The sequence below is a fragment of the Thermobia domestica genome, chromosome 11, assembly GCF_964235325.1.
Source record: "Thermobia domestica chromosome 11, izTheDome1.hap1.1, whole genome shotgun sequence".
Classification (NCBI taxonomy): domain Eukaryota; kingdom Metazoa; phylum Arthropoda; class Insecta; order Zygentoma; family Lepismatidae; genus Thermobia; species Thermobia domestica.
This window is the reverse complement of record NC_137464.1, coordinates 102,638,454-102,664,154: the sequence shown is the minus strand read 5'-3', so window position 1 is coordinate 102,664,154 and position 25,701 is coordinate 102,638,454. Positions and strand designations below refer to the sequence as shown.

Sequence of the window (25,701 nt, the reverse complement as noted above, 5' to 3'; positions counted from 1 at the left end):
GTTTTAAGATGTAGAAAGCACAATATAAAACGAATTAAGTGAATATAGTAGTAGGATTCTGATTTGACATTAAGTTACTTCGAGATAATACTCAAAACCGCAAAGATATAAAACTTTCTTGAACGTAAAATTAATTAAAAGACAGCATCTATACTAGGTTTCTTATGAACTACATTTTAAAAGTCGGAAGTGTAAATGGTGATTTTCAATCAATAATTATAAGTAAGGTATTACATTTTAAATTAATATCTCTAATCTTGCTAAAAGTTTAGAAAACAGTTAAAAGTAATTTGGAAAATGTGGTAAGATGAGAGTGAAGCAGAATTAAATTCTACATCTTAATTCACTATGAATAGGTGTCTATTTTTTTTAACCTTTTACTTTTTACCATACTAAGTAGAGATGGACTATTAATGTGTCTATCTCTCACGGCGCTAAGCCTGGTAGTATCAGAGTTGTTGCAATTGTCAAAAGAGGAGTATCCACTAAGAAGTTCACACCTTGCTTGCGTTTTTTGCTTATTCTGAGAAGATAGATTGTATAACAACAGCTCTTAGTGATCTAAGGTACGAAATTAAACTAGAATATTATAAGGGTGAAATATTTGGATCCTAGTAAAGTAATGGCAATTAACTATAGACTACTTTGCTCTAAAATTTCAAAGTAAATACAATCTAAAATTTCTAATTACTAACTTCTTAATTCAATTGGTTTATAACAGTCTGGATATATTTTGGGGGGCACCATGGCTCAGTGGTAGAGTGCTTACTTTTGGTCGTGTCCTCCTATTTTTATCCCCAACCAAATAAATTTGTTGTATACAATATCGTGTCCGTAGGTATTCTCGCGGCACTCCATTCTCTACTTTCTCATTCCACCAATTCTTCCATAATCAATCACTTGCTTTAATCATCGTTTTTCTTAGCCTAAACGGTATAATCGCAGGACGTTAAACTGAAAGATTTCAAAAAGAAGAGATTTTCTTTCTTTTTTCTTTTTTTATTTTCTTTGTTTTTGTCCATCGTCTATGATGCTACTTATCTCATACGAAAGTACATCGTACATAATACTTACATATGAACAATGTATGTGGAAATGCATATTGATATACAACTATGAGATTAAAATCTGGTAAATTAAGTGAATCTGGCAAATTAAATACTATTTGGTAAATTGCCTTATAAGATATTTAGAAATGCCGAGATGAAAAATATGTATTGACATGTATCAATTGATGTTTGTTACTTAATTACCCTTGTCAAGAAAACAAACTACGTCATTCATGGATTTTTAGTTGAAGAATGCAACTTTACTATTTCTTTTACGTATTAGGTATACTACTCTTCCACTATTTGCAAGAAATAAAAAGTAAACCTCTTTGAGCAAGAGTGGATGAACATCTTTCCATTCTTGCTTTGCACAGTTTTTAAATATGTTTTCAAACTGAAATAAATAGTCTTAATATCAAACAAAAACTATATATTCAATATTCTAACGTAAATATAAAATACGAGTAGAATGTTTCTTCATCAGACAGGAAGAATAAGGTTTGTGGAAAATATTTAATAGTTATATACTACATTTTCTGGTTTCAAATACTTACAAATACAAATTTGCTTTCGTTAAAATTATTCTTTCAAGTGTTCAATAAATTGCCCCTAAATAATTTTTCATTACCTCAGAACTTACCAGGGAAGGGTCCGAATGGGGCACTCGAGTTGCCTAACGACGTGTATGAGATATGAAAGAGAGTGTGAAACTATGTACATATGCAAATTTATAGCGGCTGAGGACAACATGGAAAAGCAGAAGAGCCGGAAGAAATATGGCCGACCGTAGAGCCCAGCAACACAGAAAGCTAAGGAATCACTCGTTCTACGCGCGAATGGCCACAGAAATGAAGCTAAATATTTAGTAGTAGATGCATGATAAGATCTGCTATATGTAATGAACATCCTGGCCACCATATTGAGTGGCCATCTTGAATTCAGATTCGCATTGTGAACGAGAAAGTGGATCATGTGGTATATGAAATAGCACTGTAATTTTACCAGGAATTCATTAACCATTTTGTACTAACCTCATTGTGAGTTGAGAAGTAACATGCAAGAAGATCGTGAGGGGATATTTGAACAAACTTCGGAATAACCTGTCGGAATAATGTTGGGACATGATGCACAACTAGAAAAAAAATTACAAACAGCATTTGCACATGTAAACAGCTAGTAATCTTGCAGTGTTAAAGATGGATATTGTTGTCGCGTTAAAACAACCGATACAAAGGTGGGTGGTCTGAAGATTACAGGTACAATTACGACATGGTTCTTCTATATCATCACGTAAGCTAGTATACTGCTAAAGATAATACCAATCTATGAAGGACAGTTGATGTGAAGAGTATCTATATGAGTGTGATGAAAACACAAGAGCTGTTCTCACCTGACACTCTATTATCTATCTTTAGCGTTTGTTATTTTTCTACCACTGTATCAATATTCACTAAAAACTACATTTCTAATCTTCTGCACAGGGATTATTGTCGCACGTCCCAAACTCAAACACTAATACTGACACAACTACCTGGGGATTCATATTCATGCACACAAGAATAAATAATTTTTCCATTTGATGAATTAGAATATACCTTGTCATTTTCTAGCACTTCCTGAACAGTGACACCCATCAAGGGCACATTAACCTTCCTACCAACCACTCTTCTTACTTGTCTACTTCATTGATAAGGCAGATATTAACTAAGGAGTTTTCTTGAGTATTTTCTGTCTGCAAACAGAACACATAGTAGATGGCAAGGACTCACTTTTGGTATCTTCTTTCTCTGTCGTCAATGACCATCTTTCTCTTACTCGCAATTATTCTGCATGAAAAACACACTTTTTTCTTTGGTCTGTAACCAGAGTTCTCCAAGCTTTAGCTTTTGTGTCATACTAGTGAGACTATCACAGAGTTTATATGCATCCTTCTTGAATGTTACTTCTCAATTCACAATAGTTACTACAGAATTCTTAACATCAATGTATTCCTGGTAAAATTCCAGTGCTAATTTCATATACCACATACCCACCTTATCTTTTATACTGTGAATCCAAATTCAAGATGGCCTCTTTCAATATGGCGGCCATGATGTTCATTACATATAGCAGATCTTATGCATCTACTACTAAACATTTAGCTTCATTTCTGTGGCACTTCACTTGCGGAACGAGTGATTCCTTGCCTTTCTGTGTTGCTGGACCCTACGGTCAGCAATATTTTTTCCGGCTCTCATGCTCCTCCATGTTGCCCTCAGACGGTATAAATTAGCATATGTACATAGTTTCACACCCTCTTTCATATCTGATACATGTCAATCGGCAACTCGAGTGCCCCATTCGGACCCTTTCCTGGTGAGTCAAGTAGTTTTCTTGTTTCGGAAATAGTAGACTCATACAAATCCATAGAAATCATCAGGCAAATTTTTAGACAATTTCCGTCATCCTGTAATAAATAATTTTAACCAAACCTATTCTTTACAATGTTATATTGTGATTTCTCTTTATGTTACGCTTTCTTGCACCCGAGAATTTTCTCCGTTTCGTGGAAATTGTTATTTAAAGTGAACTTTCCAAAAATCAACCTAAGATCTTTTCCAATGTCAATAATTACCAAAATTTTCTTCTTGTATGGGATATTCGTTGTGTATGTCAAAATATATAGTATGCAAATGTTATTGTAGCATAGTGAACGTTTAAAAAGGAATACGTAATACTAAGATAAAAGTTTTCAATAAATTTATGTGCTGCTAAGAATAGAATTACTCAGATATCCGTCCTAGAAAATTTCAACTTCCTGGACTAAGACCTAGTTTCCTTTTTTATTCCCTCTTCCATCTTGAATTTCAGAAAGTTTTATCATATTGGTAGTCTAGTCTGAGGAAAATATTTTTGAAAAATTTCAATTACCTACGCCCAACTGTATTGGAGATATGGTGAAAAGGACAAACAGTCCAAGCCTGATTTCCCAACTTAGGTTCACTTTTTATAAAACTTTCTAGGACCCAATAAGAAAATTTGAACAAAATTTTAGGTTCTACACTCAATAAATTGTAAGTTCTGATAGAAGTTGAAGGAAAGGTTTAAGGTTCCCTTTTTCCATGTGGGAGTGCCATTTCGTAATATTTTACCTTTTACTCGCAGCCTAAAGTTCAAGGAGAACATTTGTACAAAATTTCAAGTTCTTGTAGCTAGGAGTTTCGAAGATCTGGTAAAAGTCGAAATAATACACAATGTTCTTTCTAGACCTCTAAACTTTTACTTATTTGGCCTAAGGTACAAGGGAAATATTTATATGCAAAATCACTAGGTTATACGCCTAATGGTTTCTCAGATGTGGATAACGGCAAAGAAATATCCAAAGCTCCGTTTACTGCAATACGGCCGCAGTAAACCAATCTTATTTACAGCGTAAAGCACAAGGAAAATATTTATATAAAATTTCAAGATTTGGAGATCTGGTGAAAGACAATAAAAATCATTCAAGTCTCTCTATTCCCCCTTAGGGGCTGTATTTCACAATATACTGTCTTATCTATAACCTAGAGTGTAAACAGAACATGTGTACAAAAAGTATCAAGGCTATACATCTGATTGTTTTGGATACCTAGTGAAAATAAAAGAAATACCCACAGTCAAGACCTATGCTTTAAAAAAGTAGTTAGCATACTGAAAATACAATAATAATAATAATAATAATAATAATAATAATAATAATAATAATAATAATAATAATAATAATAATAATAATAATAATATATGTGTTTAATAAGAGAGCAACTTGCCAGCTACACCACTCCATAACGCAAATTATCCAATCAAAGGACATTATGAGTTCATTCATTGATCACTAGAACATCTGATACAAATCACATGCTTATGGAAAGGCGTTTCCTTTTTGAATAGATGTACATGTTTTTGATACAAAATAAAATTGAATAAAAGTAGTTAGGATTGTTGCTAGTGTTGTTAAATGGATGACAAACTGTTAGATTATATACTAGATAAAATATTTAGCATAATAAATAATAAGTGCATTTTCAGAATATTATTTTTTTAACAGTTTCGCTTACCACAACTCTTTTTGAACATAAGTTTACTCTGTCTTCCCGGAAGACATAAAATCCCCCAAAAATGCTTTATAAGTCTCCATCGATTTTAACTAGGATCCTGAGGATCGAAACTCAGGAATCGAGCATTTTAAGGAGATTAGCAACCCATTGGTAAGAAACAGCGATTTGCATTTTTAAAAAGATCACCATAGAGGAAAAACTGTAATACATAAAAGAAAAGCGTTTACTGCAATCAATTAATTGTCCCAAGAACACATTTTATTTCCATCTTTAACTCTAGTGAAACTGGAAATGATACGATAGAAATCTATTACAAATTCCGATATTAATATTGGTCTACATAGATCAAAAACAATGAGATAGCAAGAAGGGGACTATTTTGAATCGATTTGGTATTCTAAGAATACGTACTATCTTCACTGTTAACCCTTTGTTCAAACCAGAAGTTGAGGAAATCAACTACTTCCGGTTTTAACGTTGGTAGCTATAAGGAAAAAAAACGGTTAATGGATACCAAAAGGAGGTTTTCTGGAACCAAGCGTCCAAGAACACGTTCCACCTCCACTCTAATTTCTCTATTAAAGTCGTGAGTAGTAGAAGTATTACTCCTTCCAGTTTCAATATTAAGTATTAGTATACCCTAAATCTTAAATACAAAAATATTGTTTGCTACAGCAACACTGAGGTGGCAGGGAACTTCCATTGTTGAGTTATTAACAAAATTCAAAATTTCAATCTTCATGTTGTGAACACTGTGATAAAACCAAACTCCTTCAAGTGGTATACATTGTGACGTTGCTATTATTCCCAATATCAAATAAATAATACAAACTGGAAATGAAACATTTCAATTGCACATCCCACGATTATGGCCCTTTAGGTTAAGGGAGACTATGATTAAAACAAGTGAATGATGATGGAAGAATTGTTGGAATGATATCGTGAGTATTCCGAGAAAACCCATGGACATGATATTGCCCATCACAGATTTACTTGACCCAGGATCGAACCAGGACCCCACCCACCAGAGGTAAGTGTTCTGCTACTGACCCACCGTCCCTCCTAAATAATACAAGGTGTTAAATATTTAAAGCAATAAATGATTTTAGTACATGTGTGTCTGGTACTCGATTTTATACTAGTTGCTCTTAGAACATAATTTGTTAATTTGCTTCTCAGACGTTAGACTTACGATTTCTTTTGTTTGTTTATATCATAGAGTTTTCCTCAGCCCTTCAGAAAATGAATTGATACATTCAAGTACGAAGTCAAGGGATCAAGCTCAACTTGAAACATAGTGATATTGTAAGTATTTACTTATAACTATTAAAAATAACACATATTGTAGGTGTTATGAGTACTATATTTTAAAACTTTTGTAGGTGTACAGTTATAACAAAAATATGTTATGTATCAATATATTAACATTGCAATTAGCAAGTTACGTATTTTGCTATCATTTTGACTAAAAGAAAGCATTTAGAAAATAAAACTATGAATAATTGAAGTCTAGAATTAAAATTAATCAATTCAATGATTTTAGGGGAAAGGGATAATTTCTTCATAAATATACGCTAGAATACAGAAAAATTCAAACGTAAAAGGAGATTACTTCTCGGAATTAATAAGTGCAAAGTATACATTATTCCACAAAGTAAACTTACAGTAGTTTCATTAAATTATAATTTAGCCAAATACCACAATTTGTAAAGTATAGAATTCGTAAATACAGTCTTTTCCTCATTTGTGTGTGGCTAAAATATCTCCTTAATAATTTTGAGTAGTAACTTTTGTAGCTTTAACGAGCATGGGATTGCTGATAACAATTGTTTCTAACACCGTATTTGCTGAATAGCTTACGTTTGATTTTGGCCAACAATTATATGTTATGTCTGGAAAAAATCTCAAAGCTTACAAATATGAAATCCGTGTACATCTTTTAAGAGTATATATCAGGGTATCAGGATATATATACAGTATCTTATTTCAGGGTATATACAATATATATCGTTAAGAGTTTCTAACGAAGCAAATTTCGTGATCAAAACTTGTATTTAAATTGGTTTTCCATTTCAAGTTTAATGAGTTACCAAGACATCCATTTCATCTTTCATACCTAATATTTAAAAGAATTAATAATACGTATTAGATTTTTAAACTTTTTGATTCAGTGAACTATACAATGTTAAACATGTATTTAATACATTATCTCATCATTATTAAATTGATTCGTTATTTACAAACATTAATATTACACTTTTAACTTTAAAGATAACCTAATGAAAATAATATTAATAGGTACTCAAATTATTAATCAAAAATTAAGAATGCTTTTTCCTACAATATTATAAAAAAAATCATTTATTGTAATCCAATATTTTATGATAGGATATTGTGCTAACATTTATTATAATGATGGAGTGCAGACTCATTATGGTTAATAATATTCTGCCAGTTTTCACTATTTATATTTTATTATATTAACTCAATAGCGTCTTAAATATTGATTTGCACATATATTACGTACATTTGTACACATCTGTATTTACAAATAAGTATTTTTTCATACAAAACTAAAATCATCATTTAACGAAACATATATTAATGAGAGTGTGGTATTTTTTTAAAATGTAGAAATTTTTTATTATTATTATTATTATTATTATTATTATTAGTAGTAGTAGTAGTAGTAGCAGTAGTAGTAGTAGTAGTTACAATTATAATAATAACAGTAATTGTAATTCTTCCTATTATTGTGGATGTTCATACAGCTGTTAGAAGTGGCAATATGGAATTACAGAAAAATGTATATTAAACAAGATTTATCTCTATCAGAATATTTCAATGATAGACTAGAAATATGAAGGGCATGCATCTTCTGTCAAAAATAAACAAATAAACTATTAGAATCAAAATGTCGAAATTCCTGAACAGTAAAGTTAAGCTAGGGACAGTAAAGAGGAAGGAATATTACATGTAAAGATTGTAAATTTTGTGAATAATTTTACATATATTTACAATCTGCATCCGAACCATTCATAATATATCAATATACACTGCGTTGATCAGAAATAAATAAACTTTTAGATGCAGTTAGATTTTCAGAAAATATTCCAAAGATTAAATTTTACTGTATATATAACTTCTGTAATGTTCCATTTTTTCCCAGAGTGTAAATAAATTTAGTACTGCATGATCTTGCTAACTGTGCATAAATAATTATTACGAAAGAAAGTTTGAATTAGGAATACTTTCTTTGTGGGTACGAAATTGCAAATCATTAGCACTTTAAACACAGTAATTGTCCTTAATATCTCTTAATTTGCTGACGCCTTACACTGTAATATTTTTATGGACACTGTAATATTTGTGATAAAAATATATTGACAAAAATGAGTAGATCAACATAGAGTGCATTGTATAAATTGTTGATAGAATTAGGAATTTCAGATAAACGCTTAAATATTAAAATATGTACATATTTTCAGCAATATTAAAATTTATTTTCCTGTCCAAGAAAAAAAATTGCCCAAAAATTAATGAAAGAAGTTGTTGCTAACTGAGCGATACTTACAATTTTCTAGTGTTTAAAAAACTTCGATTTTAAATTATTAACAATCGTATTATGAATAACATTTTAGAAAAGTATTCCACATTAATCTTTTTGTGTAGGTTAAAATATTAAATGTAGTAATAAATAGAATTGCACTCGTACCTAACTTTGCTTTTCTAAATTTATATGTTGTATTGTAACTTAGAATTAATGCAACGTTGTGAAAAATTCTAAATTAATAGGCTATTTATTTTGGATAAAAATATCCACCACTTCGCCTGTAATGAAAATAATTGGTTGGGTAAGATTAGGATCAAGGCATATGTTGGATGCACTTGTGATTATTTTGTCGTCAACGTTAAATTAAAAATGATTATAATTTAAAATGCAAATATAAATACCGTTCCATGTTCGATGGTTAAGGTATTGTCTTTTAAGAATAATATTATGGCATGAATTTTATTAAATGAAATCGTCTTAAGATTTAAAATTAATAACGTATATAACAAAGTATAGTACAGTACAGTATAGTACAGTACAGTATAGTATAGTACAAAATCTCTGGGCTTGAACAATAGCTAAGTAAATGCTAAACAACACAAAATTTTACAGCGGATCAATTTTGTTTTTAAAATATATTACTCATAACTAATGAATTTTGATTAATCTTATGTGATTGTATCACAACTTCAATTTAACATTCGAAATCGTAGTTATTTTTCAAAGCACATTTGCTTAAATGATTTATTATTAATGACTTTGAAGCACTCTCAAAATAAAGTTTATAGCTAAGAAATATAAGTTTCAATTAATAAAGAAAATTAGTTAGCTATTTACCAAAACCAGGCAGTTATAACTTGATATGCCATGCTTAAATTTGAATAATAACTCAGACTAACTGTTTCAGACGCACTTCAGTATAAGTTTAAATAGATTTAAATATTTAACTTTTAACTTAATAAACAAAACATTTTGTATATAGCGTGAATATATTGATTTTTAATGCGTACAATAGTTGTGTTGTTAGTTCTAAGAACACGTATTACACGTGATCACTACTATAAATCTAGTGTAAAATGAGACATAATGTAAATATGTTAATACTTGTAAACATATCCTTAACAAAATAGTTTATTCAATTTCCTTTATTTTTCGATTGGTTTGCACGAAATTTTTAAAATGTCTCGAGCAAGTTCCAATCAGTCCTTGTTGGTGACAATTGACTTTAAATTTAATTGTCTTAGTATACTCACAGCTATTTTGTTTACTTCTTGTGACAACTCAATAACAACATGCAATATGAAAAGTGTTTTTACTTATGTAATAACTCAATAATATCATAAAACAACAATTTCTATACTTCCCGTAATAACTCAAAAACCCTGCAGCATGACATTTTTTCTTATCTCTTAATAACAACGTTCTACATAACAAGTTTTTGTTACTTTTGGTAATAACGTAATAACAACATTTAACTTCTTGATAAATAATTAAATAATAGGATTCAAGACTTCATTTATTTTTCTCCTTGTAATTACTTCATAACATGAGACAACATTATATTTATCTTACATCTTATATTAACTCAAAATATTAGGCAAAATGATAATTTTCCTTACCATGTTTAATAAATCAATAAAAAAATATGCAACGCAACTTTTCACTTTGCTTAATAACTCAATAACACCATTTAATAATATTTTTCTTAGTTCTTGTAGTAACTGAACAACAACTGTAGTAACTGTACACGATTAATTTTCTCACTTCTTGTGTTAACTCAAGAACGACAGTTCACCACAATATTACTTTTTACCTCTTATAATAACACAACACCAACGGTCACATAGCATTTTTCTTAATTCTTGTAATTAATAACTCAACGACAATAATTCAGCATGACAATGTTTCTTACTTCTTGCAATAAATTTTTAAAATATGATAGGGTACACTTCTTCTAATTCTTGTAATATCTCAACAGCAACACATAGCATGATTATTTTCTTACTTCTTATCATAACTCAGTAATAACATGTAACATCAATTTATCTTATTTCTTGTAATAACTCAGTAACAGCATCCAGAATTATTTTTATTGCTTCTACTTCTTATAATAGCTCAATAACAACATGCAACCTGACACTTTTCTTACTTCTTGTGCTAAACCAATAACAACATGCTACATAAATTTTCCTTCATTCTTATTATAATTTCACATTCAATATAATATTTTTCTCACTTCTTCTAATTACTCAATAACAGTAATCACAAATGACGATTTTCCTTACATTTTGTTGTAACTCGAAAACATCCACAACGACACTCTTTTCTTCCTTTTGTAATAACGCAATAATAATATACATGTTTTTTTTATTTTTGTAATAGCAATAATATAGTTCAACATAATTTTCTTATAATAACTTAATAATAATATGCAACATTATTATTTCTCTTACATTTTGCAATAACTCAATAATGACATTTTACTTCTTACAATAACTCAATAACACCATGTGCTTTTTTACATAAAGTCTAGTAAATACTTATATAATACTATTTTACGAAATATGTGGTTTCCAGTATTCCCTATTATATAAAAAATCAGTGTCTCGTAGAATGACATAAAAATGACATGGAAATAGCTATTGACTCATTGAATATACATATTTTTGTTTCCAATATTCACATGATTTGTTCCTTATCTATAAGTTTTTGAAGTGAAAGGTTGTTTGTGGTAAAGAAATGAATGTTGATGTCATGTTATTGTGAATGGAAGAAAATGATTTTTTCTTCATAACTAACCACTTATTACCAATGTTGTTATGTTAAACGTTTTTTTATCTAATAATGAAATCCATACATCAAACACAAGCATGTTACTTAATTCAGATATTTCATGCTCTTTCCCTGGAACAAGAATTTTTTTTGTAAAAGTTAAAAAAAAAGTGATAAAGCAAACATGACTCAACGATGAATAATACATTTATTATTTAATTTAAAAACCAATAATTTTAAAATTTGAATCGAATATCAACATTGCGTCCTTAAGTCGTGAGTAAAAGAAAATACAAGCTCTCAAAATTATGTATTAATTTATAGGATATACTACCCTTTGGTTTCAGAAGTACAAATAAACAAATCTATTTTCGTGTGCTATTTTTATATAGTATCTAGAAGTAATATAACTTTTTAAAGCTAATAATTAAGAAATTGTTGTGTTTAATATGTTCATACCAACACAATATACTTGTTAAATAAGACGCAATCCTGGTGTTAAGTAAGTTTAATACAGAAATAAGTTTACGTATAATTCTTAAGTAGGGACGTAATTCTAACGAATGTCGTCTGTGACCCTCATCCCATTCACGTCCTTAATGAGAAATAAAATTTCGAGATTCTCCACACCACACGTATACATATATACGTCTTGTATTGCCGGAAAAGTATGAGAGAGATAACAGTTTGGGGTTCGTGCTAATGTTTTTGGGTCTAGAAGAAATGAAGCTAAGGCGTGGCACACTCATCAGGGTGGGCCGTGGCTTTATATTAAAAGTAAACAGTGGTGATTTAGTTAGCTAATGAGTTTCTTCTTATCTCGGTGCTATCTTGTTGCGTGTGAGGGTGGAGTCCAGAGTTTTAAAAAAATGAAAAAAAAAGAAGATAAAATGAGAGACAGCAGAAGGGGTCTTCACATGCTGATGCCGTTGACCGCTGGACAATGTCTTTGTGGTGACGGTTACAGAGGCAAACATCATTGAGTTGCAGATTACTTGCCCCTGGCCCGGATCGAACCCGGGTAAACAAGAGAAAAGTGGCCAATCGCAGTGAAAGAACCCTCCCTTCGGGGCGGAGCTTTTAATTTTTTTGTTCCTTTGCCCCACCTACACCCGACAAAGGGAGGAGAAAATGAGGAAAAAGAGGTAGAGAAAGAGAGAGAGCAAGGTCCTCATCTCAGTACCTCATGTCCCTTGGGGAGCATATTCGTCTGTGTGTGTGTATGAAAGTGTGTGTGGAGCTCTTCAACCTAAGAGTAGAGCAGAGAAAGATGATGAACTGCTTGTCTCGCATGATTAGCGCTCAAGACCTTCTCCCTTTGCTCGTTTTTCCTCTTTCTCACGTATATCCATACGCACGCGCTTACAAACTTTTATAATACTTTTGTGTATATATATAAACACCTATGGTAAGTTCGAGAACGACGTAAATTGCCTATAGGTACGTTACGTTCACGTTTTGGCTTTTGTTTTCATCTTTTAGCGATACCTATCTTTTGCTTATGTCAGAAATATATATACTATATACTATACGCACGCGTTCGTAACGATGTTGCTTCCAACCATATATTATGTATATTTATGCAAATTAAGAAAATAAAAGTGCATAATCTACCGATGTGTGCGTGTGTGTATGTGTTTCGTTACCAGAAAAGAAGTCCAGTTACTAAACGTGTACGCGTTATAATGTGTGAATATCTTTTCCAAAATTATTTTCAAAAATGAGAGAGGGAAAGAGAGAGAGAGAGGACGAGATGAGGAAACTCTTCCACACATACTCACAAATAAGTAAAAAAAAATATATATATATATGAATAGTAGTCTATAGAGAAGTATGTGGGTGGTACCTCTTATTAACCTCCAATATGTTCAATGTAGTTGTAAGAGTCATGAAAAATATTTTAGACTACCTATAAAATTACCGTCTTTCAATAGCTTCAGGAAATGAACAATATACATACACATTTATACATATTTTTCAATATAGGTTCTAGAAGGGAAAAGTAATTACTCAACGATATAAAGCTGACAGATATATAGGGTTATATATATATATATATATATATATATATATATATATATATATATATATATATATACATGTAGCTACTACATATGTGTATATATATATAGGGAGAAACTTTGTCTTCGTTCGTAATTAGATTGATATGTTTATTGTGTTCGGGAACAAATATTGTTATGATAAACTTTTCAAATAATCAAATCAGATTTTATTAACAATTCGAATACAGTGCTTGAAACAATTGATTTACTTGATTGTGTTTATGTGTCTATTATGTTATGTAAAAAAAAGTAGCAGTAATTGAATTCTGAGAAAGTAGTGTTACCAGAACTTGTTTCTAACTTTTTCTTGTATTAAGTATTATTAATGGTATTTGTATTGTATAAAGTAATTTTCCAGCTTATTATCGACATCAAGCTGATGAAAAATATAAATGTTTATGCTATAAACATTAATTAGAACTTCGTATATAAAGTATTGACTTGTGTTATATTAATTTTCTAAGAACCTATAATGAGACATCGTGAAATGCAGTTGAGTGTACATAAAAATTAAAATCAATGGTGAAGCCTTAGTGCAGTGATGAAACGGAAAATAAATCTCGTGACAAGTAGCTGGAATGGAAAATACTTGCGACTCAATGGACCCAATATAATCTGGACAGTTCCTGATTCAAACAGATCTGGAGTTATCCGAAGGCAAGAAGACAAGGGTGAATCTTGAGACTGCTTAAGTAATTCTAACTGCAAGATTCTCCCCTTTTCTATCTTCTTTCACTAAATTTTTAACTTTCTTGTTAGTGTGCGAGTGTGTGCCAATACAATACACTAAACGATAACTCCAAGGATTATCAAAAAATAAACCCTTGATAATCAAAGGAAGTAAACTCTACATGTCTTTTTTTTCTTTCTTTCTTTCTTAATGACAGATATCAAAGTCTGAGCCAATGAGCCACTGTACTTATATCATCGGAAAGAAGAAAGAAAATTCTCGCATGGAATATGAACAATGCCGCTGATCCTAAAAACTTTTTTCATTTAATTCTTAAGCATTGTGCATTGTTAAAATCTCCTTTACATACTTACTTTGTTTGTACTTGTGTCCATTCGGGAGACAAAACCTCCAGAACTACTCGATGGATACCATCAATTTTAGTCGGAATTTAGAGGGTCGAAAGTTAAGAATCAAGTTCTCAAATTGCAATACAGGTAATATTCAAATTGGTTGAAGAAATCAACAATTTCCGGTTTTTGACTATAAGCACTATAGAGCAGAAACGGTAATAAAACAATGACAAGTTATTTTTTGCAATCACTTAAGACTCCAAAAATACATTTTATTTCCATCCTTAACAATCTACTAAAATCGATAGTGATAGAAATCCACTGCAATTTCCGGGTTCAATATTGATCTATATAGAGCGTATACTATAACAGCGAGGAACGGTTTTGTGGAATCGATTTAGTGTTCTTACTGTTAGGTATGTGCAATATTCTTTCTTACCTCTCTACTTATATATGAGTTGATTTTAACTTCGATAGCTATATGACAATAGGTATCGAGAAACAGTTATCTGCAGTCAAGTAGGGATCTCAAGAGTGGATTCCATCTCCACTTTAATCTACGTAAACCAGAAGTGGTTAAATTTACTGCTAATTCAGGTTTCAATATTGAGGAATTGTCACGCCAAAGAAACCAAACTACTTAACATGATGTACTACTGGAACTGCTACTTGTTTATTTTCACAAAGCGGGGCTACGAATAAACATTAAGTTTATATTTTAAATGTTCAAGTCATTGTCCCTTGATTAAGAAATAATGTCAGATTGGAATAGCACGTGAATATTAATGAATATGATTAATCCAGAATAAAATTTTGCAGTAATGCTGTAGAGCAGTGACGGAAAAGGTAACGGGTCACCTGGTTATTTGGTTAGGATCATCCGGATCTGGGTCTCGCTTATCAGCCCCTTTACGACCCGGAGACCCAGATAGATTCTTGACCTGATGAGACCCGGTGACTCAGAAGCAGCCAAAATATCTGCTCTGGAGCATATTTGCAAGACTTTACAGTTGATTAATGATATCCATAATTCGTGCTCAAACACTCATCTGTTTGATATCCAACGTGACATTTCTTAATCACGATACCATGTCCTGAATATTTCAAATATAATTTCGTTTATTCGTATTCCTAGTTTGAATAATAACATAGTGGTTTCTGAACATATTATAGAAAAAGATTTAACAAACAATGGACTCAGAAGAATCTTCTGTATTCTAAACTTTAGAATTTCACTCAATTAATTACTTTGAAGATCTCTCATAAGAAAAATATGTAGGTTGTTTCTTTTTAAATACTTACGTGTGTATACTGTAATGATAAGTGTAGTTATCGTTCAGTGCATTGATAAAACATATAGTTATCTTTCAGTGTAATGCTTTGACATACAAGGACGCTCACAAGTGAAAGAGATCAATTTAGTAACAGAATGGAAGAAAGAATTAATCATGTTTGTTAAAATTATTTACATTGTAAAAGAATAAAATAATGTTTAAACTATTTTATAACAGATTTTGTAGGGAAATGGGTCGAAAAGTGTTAAAAATTTGCTCTGCGTGTGTCTAAAAAGCGTTAATTTTTGAAATTGTGTTCCAGTAGAAATACTTTGAAAACATGTTTTGTAATATATCTGGGACATAGTTGGAAAATATACATATGTAATAACTATGTTTTGGCCTGGACAGGATATTTAAAAATTCAGTTTTCAAACTTCGGGAGGTGGTTCCTTATATCAAATGAAAATTTAAAAAATCCTATAAAGATAAGTTGAAAAATGTCTCCTTTTAGAGTTATAAATCGCGAAAAATGTGATATATCACGATTTAATAAAATATCGTGTAGGGCCTGGAAGCTATGGGAACCAAGGAATTACAAGTTTAGGTTAGTTCAGATTAGTTTAGTTCATATTATATTCTGTTTCGTTTGCCATGATATAAGTAACCGCGGCAAGGCTAATGGTATTTAGTCCATAAGTTTATTTTGGCCTAAAGATAAGATCATATAAAGACTATACAGGAGGTAATGTACCTTGTAACTGCACATTAATGTAGAAGTGACCAACTATGTGAATTCAGCTCTCTGCCTCAATTGGCGTCGAACTCAATAATTGAGCACATTTGAGCATGAAACCACTATGTAGCATCCTGTGGCTCAGCGTTAAAGCGTGCAAATGTAAGGCATAGGGTCCTAGGTCTAGCTTCCTTTTATTATTATTATTATTATTATTATTATTATTATTATTATTATTATTATTATTATTATTATTATTATTATTATTATTATTATTATTATTATTATTATTATTTTGAAATTTAATCTTCCTTATTTTGTGTAATTGCATTATGTAAATGTTAAATCTAGAAAAATTGGTCCCTTACCCTAAAAAAATTGTGAATGTCTAGCCAGATGTCCAAATAAGTCTAAAAAGAGTGAATAAATGTCATCTTCGGTTGTACAAAGAATGTTGTTAATGAGAAAAGTACTCAGCCATGTCAAAAAATGATTTCTGAACGTATATTTATTAAACACATAAGAAGTGTAGATACACTTTGAACACGCTTTTGATATATTAACCATTGTTCAAAAATAGTTTCTAAAATGTCTCAAAAACATACAATAATAAAACGCTGTAGTTATTTTTACAGTGTAGCTACCTTAGCAGCCTTACATATGTTTCCTATTTGTATGACGATGACTCGTCATCTCCAGGGAACACCGTATCTATCCGGGCCATAGGAAGTCATTTCGGATCATTGGGTTGTTCGAGTCACAGACTTTGGTAGGTCAATGGCCTATGGGTTTTCAAAGTACTGCTATGGGTCACGAATCATGTACTGCTGTAAAGTAAATGATTTCGGTTCTCCAGATCTGAGAAGCAATACCCAGAACCGGGTAATTTTTCTAGGTGACTATGTTTACTATATGTCTATTATGGAACGTGACGAAGCTCGAACTCTGGCTCTGATTTTGATGACATTAGATTCTTAAGCGTCTCTTGTATTTCTATTTAAGTATAGGGACAGAAAATTCGTTTTACTTTTAGGGTTTGCTGTGATTACTGGGTATAGTACATTTAGAGTAAGTATTTATAATCAAAAACCTGGGTTGCAACCAGTCTTTGAATATGATTCGGTCGTATCTTAGAAACGACTTCCGGTCATTGTTTAACATATCTAAATATGTCCGAAAGTGTTACACCAATGAACAAAAAAATTAGAATGACTCAAAAATCACTGGTTAATAGGAACTTCGTAAAAGATTGCAACATGATCCTCAACTTCAGATGAGTTTGATGTGTACAAGGACACAGAAGGGACTGACTTTTAAACAATGAGAACATTTTATATACCATTTACCCATTTACACATTAACACCAAGTCGTTTCTGCCCGTAAATTCTTTGGACACATAAGAATTGAGGCCTATTCCGGAAGAAGGGCACATATGTTATTGTTATATGCTCTGATAAAATCTTTAAGGCTCATTTTCTCCATTCACGGAAACGGTCTATGTGCCCTTCTTCCGAAATAGGCCTCAATTGCTGGTGCATTTTGAACACTCTTTCCGGTACAATTTGAACACTGTAATGATAGTTCCTGTTATTCACTGTTAGGATGCATTCTAGTTTCTGTTCACTGATGGAATACTTCAGCAGATCTTTTTACATATTAAATAATTACCAATAATCGTTTCTAAACAAACAAAAAAAAACTATATACAATAACTATTTTTGGTTTCAGTGTAACGTCTGTCTTTTACAAGATAAAGCTAAGAAAAGCAAATGTGATACCATTGTCCCTAATTTCTTATTGATTTTATATGTATTTCTTTCTCTTATCCGATTCATTTCTTTCTAGTGCTTCGTTTTAGTGCAGTGTTTGTTGTTGAACACTAAGTTTTATGTAGTTTTCTGAAACTATGTTTGAGTGAATCTTGTCTGGTTTTATTTCGTTCTGCTTAACTTTTGTTTGTTTTCTCTTAAGTTTTAGTGTCTAGCTGTTGAGAATAGTTGCTGGCAAGGAAAACTCACCGAGGAATGTTTAAAGTCCTAATTGAAAAAAAAAAAAAAAAAAAACATTTGGGAAAGATTCCTCTGGTTCCGGCTATATGAAGAGGCATTAATATCAATATAAAATAAGATCTTGAGGAAGTAGAGTAGGCGAATCTCGACTGGATTAGTTTCGAAATAGTGTTAGTAGCCAATAGAGACGAGTTAGGAGCGTTAGGATTAGAAGCCAATAGCCTCTTTTCGTTTCTGTGTCTATGAACGTCTTGAACATAGAGTAAATGAATTAGCCATTGGAATAAAAGCGAAGGATTATTGAAAAATAGTGGGATGAGAACGTGCGAGGAGATAGAAGAACCACCAGCAAACTCACAGAAATGATGTTGTCCATCATAAATTTACATGATTAGAGGTGAACTTAAGCAGAGAGGAGAAAACCATTGTTAGTCGAGAGAGACTGATCTTTGTTTTTTAAAAAAAAAAAAAAAAAAGAATAAGGTTAATTTTATTCCAAATAATTCCTCCAAAGCTGGTGAAAATTTTTAAATTAAACTCTTCTAATAAGTTACACTATTTCCTTAATAATACAAGGAATCTTTTGGAAAATCTCTCAGATCCATAGTATATCAAATGGTTTCTTCAGTGAATAATAGATAATTACCGAATCAACATTTTAAAAGAGAGAGAGAAACTTAAAATCAATTTTCGAACAATCCATTGCCAATTTCGAAATATTATGTTATATGATTATATATGTTTTTTTCTCAAGCCATCCTAATTTATTATTAACATTTTTTGTTTGTGAAGTTGGAAATATTATGTTACAGAATTACGTTTGCTTCTTATAGAAGAGAGCCCAATTTAATGTCTATTGAAGATATTTCATATTTATAGCCAAAAACTAAGAAAGAAAAAAGAAAATATTAGACAGCAAAGTACCGAGTAACTTCTTTGAATTCTATTGATATTTTATTTTCAATCCAAGTACCATATCATTTAAATTTTCTTATATATATATTTCACCATGTTTAGTTATATACAAAGTAATACTACATATCAAGTAGGAATATAATTTATTTTTTTTCAAATATATTTAAAAAGTGACTTTTAAAATTTATTCTCCTTTATAATGAAGGAAGTATTGTACATAGTGTGGCATCTCACACTATAATATTATGAAGTTGATGGCCGCAGTGAAGCATGACACCATAGAATAATTAAATATTGGTATACCAAGTGTACTATTGAATCACTTCCCACAATAATGTTAAGAAGCTGGTAGCATAAATCAACCTTATAGAACAATATTAAGAAATTGGTGTAACAAGTATGCCATGGATCTTCCTCCCAGAACAATAATAAGAAATTGGTGTACCAAGTGTAGCATACGTCCGCATCCCACGGCAAAATTCAGAAATTGGTATACAAAGTGTTGCATGTTGCACCTTCCAGAGCAATATTAAGAAGTTGTTGTACCAAATGTAGCATACATCCACCTTCCACAACAATATTACAGTAAGAAGTTAATGTATCAAGTGTAACCCCACAACAGTAGTAAGAAGTTGGTGTAATAAATGAAGCATGTATCTGCTTCTCCAATTAATATTTAAGAAATAGTACATCAACTGTAGTATGAATTGTCCCCCACAACAATATTAAAAAGCTGGTAGCATGAATCTACCTCCTGGAATAATATTAAGAAGTTGGCAACAAGTGTCATATAGATCTTATTCTCATAATAATATCAAGCTATATGTGTATCAAGTACAGCATGAATACACCTACAACAACAATATTAAGACGAACTACCAATTGTTTGTTGCATCCACCTCCCACAACAATATTGGGCAGTTGATGTACTAAGTGTGATATGCGTCCATCTCCGAAAAAATATAAAATAATTGGTGTACCAAGTGTAGCATGCAGCACCTACCATTTCAATATTAAGATGTTGATAGTAGCTGTAAAGCATGACACCGTAGAATAATTAGATATTAGTATACCGAGTGTATTATGAATCATTTCTCAGAATAATGCTAAGAAGATGTTAGCATGAATCCACCTTCCAGACCAAGAAATTTGTGTAATCAGTGTGGCATGGATACATAACAATAAGACACTGGTGCACCAAGTGCAGCATATATCACATCTCACAGCAATATTCAGAAATTGGTATATAAAACGTTGCATGGATTTATCTTCCACAGCAATATTAAAGAAATGTTATACAAGTATAGCATATATCCAACTACCACAACAATATTAAGAAGTTAATGTACCAAGTCTAGCATATATCCACCTTCTACAACAAAATTAAGAAGTTGACGTACTAAATTTATCCTGTATCAATCTCCCTCAACAGTACTACAAATTTGGTGTATAAAATGTAGCGTGGATACACTTCCAACAATATTAAGAAATTGCTATACCAAGTATAGCATAAATCCACGTTCCACAGTGATATGAAGACTTTGAAGTATCGAATTGTCATAGATCAGACTCAGGTTAGAAGATGGTGTGTGTCGTGTAGCATACATCCATTTTCCATAGTAAGAAATTGGTGTACCAAGTGTAGCATGTATCCACCTTCCACAGCAATATCAAGAAATGAGTGTACGAAGTATAGCATAGTCCACCTCCTACGGCAATATTAAGAATTTGGTCCATCAAATGTTACATGAATCCACCTCCCACGACCAGCAACCAGTGTACCAAGTATTGCGTATATCTACCTCTCAGAACAATAATAACTAATTGGTGTACCACATATAGCATGCATCCACCTCTATTCGCCAATGTTAAGAAATTGGTGTACCAATTGTTGCACAGATCCATCTTCCACAACGATATAAAGACGTTCTGGTACCAAGCGTAGCATATGTCAACCTTGCACAGCAATATTAACCAATTGGTGTACCAAATGTTGCATATATCCACCTCCCACAGCAATAATACGAATTTGGTATACCAAGTGTTGCACAGATCCATCTACCAAATCAATATTAAGCAAGTGGTGTACAAAGTATTGGGTCGATCCACTTTCTACAATATTAATAAGAAATTAGTATGTTGGAGTGGAATACCCGGGTTCGTTTCCCAGACATTCTGTTTTGCCCGGAAGTGTTTTCTTTTCCGTGTTCTAAAAGTGGTCCAGAATTACTTTGAGGTAAATAAGAAAATTTTCTTTTTTAGGTACGCACAACTGCTTCAAGCTCAAGATAATTATACTGTAATTGTTGCAACATTTAGTTTCCAAGTTACAACCCATCCAGTTGTGCGATACAAGGAAAAAAAATTAGGATTTTATTAACCCTAGAATACGCAGACAAAAAAGAGCTAACGTGAATACACAGTGGGGTGCCAGCGCACCCCATATAATTAAACTCTACTAAAATTATAATACACGAACTTAAACATATTTATTTCAATTTATCACCTACAAGAATACACAATAGTAGTTTATATATATATTTCTGAACAGACACAGCTATTCCTTACTGCATGAAATGCAGACTTCCTTTCTGTGCTCAGCACAGACCTTTTACATCTGATACAAAAAGATTTAATTTTTCTGTCCTTATTCCTAGGGTACATTCGAAATCGTGCTTGCTACAGAAGACTAGGTGTTGAACCAATTGCAGGTGATGGGTCTTCTTGAATACCAAGGATATTCTGATACCAGTAGACAAATCAGTGGGAAGATTCTTCTTGAGGCGCTCCAGCATGTACTGTCTAGCTAACTACATCCCCAGTTCTTGTAGAAACTCCGTCTACGACTGTTTCTTCCCTAATATAGAGGCTTCCGTTATGGCTGGGTCATTTTCGATGTTACCCTCCATGTTACTCATGTCGACTTCCGATCATACTTCAATATTGTCATCGAACTCACTAAAATTACCTTCAGAATCATAATCTTCATCTTTTAATGTGTTCAGTACAAAGTCTCTAAACTTGCTTGACCCTGCACTCACTTTCGCCATAATGCAATTAAACAAATATGCACGCAAAGTATCCAAAACGAATTTCGTCAAAAATTAATTTCGCATACGTAAATACACAGGTGGGGTGCTGCAAAACCCAACCCCTTGAATATATTCTCTTCTGAAAGAAGACAATTTATTCAAATCCACCACCGTGAATGTCAAGCTCCAAAATGAGAATACACGGGAGCACCAACCAATTTGCCTGAGAACAGCGCCACAGTGGCGATAAGTATAACGTCTGGGGTGTTCCAGCAATCCCCTGTGTATTCCAGGGTTAAATGGTATTGTAAAAGTTCAGTTTTATTATATTATGTATTAAAAATGTAATAAAATATATTAAACGAACTATTTTCTTGTTATGCTAATTAGAAACTTAACGAATAATATAATTCTTTATAAGGAATCTGAAAGTGTCCTCTTCTTTTAGATTTGTATATGGTAACCCAGTAGGAGATGGATATCTATTACTAAAAATTTCTTATCTAGGCTAATATACTTACATTTTCCTTTACATTTTCTCGAGTGCTGGGAACAATTATGTTTTCTCAATGGCATTAGGAAACAATTTGGAAAGCAATTTAAAACTCTTTTATAGTTATTTCTTGATAGAAATTATTTATTTAAAAAAAACATACTAGAAGAAAAATTAACCCTTATTACAATGCAAAATTCCGTCAACACAATAGTGTTAATTGTTTTGGTGAATATTTTTCTTTCACACATAGAAACTATAATAACAAAAGGGCACGTCTTATTTTTAATGAATTTCGTATTCCTACTGCGACGGCCTCCTGAAATACACTATTTAACACGTATTAATTTTAACCTCGACACATCCTCCTTAGCATTCACACTCGGATCAAAGCAACATGACACAAACTAGTTGGAGGTCAATACCAATATATTTCAAAATGCATTTCAAATTTGTACCCACATTCACGTGTTGCGATTATAAAAATAAGACGCCTTTTTGAATGTGATGAGTAAATATTTATTATTGTGTCGTCCCCTATCCCCATCTCAAAACGAGAATTTTCAAAAATGTTGAGACACGTGTCTGTTAATTTCTACGGAAGACTTCATGTAAGACCTACCAAGTTTTTTTCCCCTAACTGGAAAGGCTTATGGGAATATTCCATTTTTCGCATAAATTATGCCCCTGCTCCCACTTAGGATACGCATAAAAAGCAAATTGAAGTGACAAAACCAAGTTTGAGCAAGAGTTAGGGTGTTTCAATACCGGCGACTTTTGGAAGGTTATTCCTGACATCAAGATAAGACAAAAAGTACAGATGAACCTGGGTGCACCAATGATTCCTTTCGTAATTATAGACTGTCGAAAAAATGAAACAAATGAACTTCAAGGGTCCATAGCTCCGAAACAATGGTACCTACCGTAGTAGTGTCAAAACTCCACTTAGGAACTAATGTAATATGTGCGCTATTAAAAAATATATGTTTCAGAATCCTGCGATACTTATGCAACAATTCTTATAGACGGAGTTGGACTACGGACATATAATTTGAAGTACTTACAACTAAACCTTATAATATATAATTATGTTATTCACTACAAAAACACTACTAAATCTGAAATGAAACAGCCTTGAACCTTTTAAATTTATTTTAAGAAAAGCCCGAACGTCAACAAGATAAATAAACACTTATAAATTTTGGTCCCTTAGTTCGTCCATATAATTATTAATAATTTCAGTCCACGTAAATATGCTTATATTTTAATTTCCAACATGTTCAAAAGTAGCAGAAATCAAAGTGATTTTATTTTTCAGAAAATAATTTTTCATTTGCATTGTGGTTACTGGACTTTTCTTTTTTAGGTAACGTCAAAATTTGGTTGATAGATATCAGGGGTGAAGGCGAGTTTTTTTTTACCTTTTGCAAGGGATAAAATCTTCAACAGACAAATAACTTACTTCTAAAAATTTACGTGGAAATAGAAACGAAATCTTAGGTTTAATGTTAGCTTAGAAAATGAGAGATGGCCCACCAACGCCGAACTTCGAAAAGGACAAATAACGAAAAAAAAGTGAACTATTTTTTCAAGACTGTGTGGATACGTTTGGACCAAATTTCAAGTAACATCAGTGTTATACTTAGATGATCTGTCACAGTTTGGTTTGAGATTCATCCTGGAAAAACACCAAACCAACAAATATTTCAAACATTATCTGAAAATAAAAACGAAAGATGTAATGGCTCGTTATAACTGGTCAGTTTAGACTGATTCAGATCTTTTAATCTCTCTTCAAGATCGAATTTAGTTATGACTAAAAAGTGTGAGTAATATGTTTGTACTCATATCTCTATTAATAGGGTTGATAAATTTGAATCGAATCTATATGTAGTGTTGCTGTGAGGGGAAAGAAAGGGATACTTGACTTCAAGAGAGCTCCTCCGTGGCTAAGCGGTTAGCGTAAGCGCCTTTGGCGCGGGAGACCCGGGTTTCGATTCCCGGCGGGTGCTCATGTGGTTCGGATTCCACTTTAATCAGTAGGTCCACGTCTCATATAGCCTCGCTGCTGAACGGGACGTAAAATTCAAAATCAATCAATCAATCAATTGGCTTCAAGAATTCGTATTTGAACACATATACTTGAAATTCATCGTAATTATAAAAAAAATATATAAATATGAAAATAGATGTCATCTTAATGTATAGGATTCAGGCCTAAACGTGAAATAACTATTATAATTTTATTTCTTGTCTGTTTCACTTATTCTAAACGCTTACAGTATAACATAGACAGTGGTGCCCACCCCCCTTATGTCCATGACGCACCCCCCCCCAATTGTCTATCCGTAGGTGTTCTTCCATGAAAAAATCTTCTTTTCGATTAATTTTACCCCCCATCAAACATATTTATATAGATTTTTAACCCCCCAAATATTTCAATGACGCAGTTTGCGTCATAGCCCCCCTTGTGGGCACCCCTGATATAGAGACGAGAAGATAGGACCGATTAAATCTACCTGTGACATTCGTCCGTAACATATGGGGTGACATATTGCATTCATATTAAAGGAAAAACGTGTTTAAATCAAAAGTGACAGTAAAAAGGAATAAAATTAATTACAAATTACCAACCTATGCGAGTAAATATCAACACGATTCGACACTAGTTCTGTTTAGAAGAAAGCATTTTATTTTTCTACATTTTC

General features: G+C 32.0%; 1 protein-coding gene across 44 annotated transcripts in view; it reads left to right on the top strand.

Moving 5' to 3' along the window:
- LOC145664324 (uncharacterized) overlaps positions 1-25,701 on the top strand; it is a 1,583,153-nt gene that overhangs the window by 1,143,859 nt on the left and 413,593 nt on the right. For all 44 annotated transcript variants that reach the window (XM_081730946.1, XM_081730945.1, XM_081730944.1 and 41 more), the window contains one exon: positions 6,342-6,427. The gene's annotated coding sequence lies outside the window, so the exon portion shown is untranslated. The remainder of the gene's footprint in view (positions 1-6,341; positions 6,428-25,701) is intronic.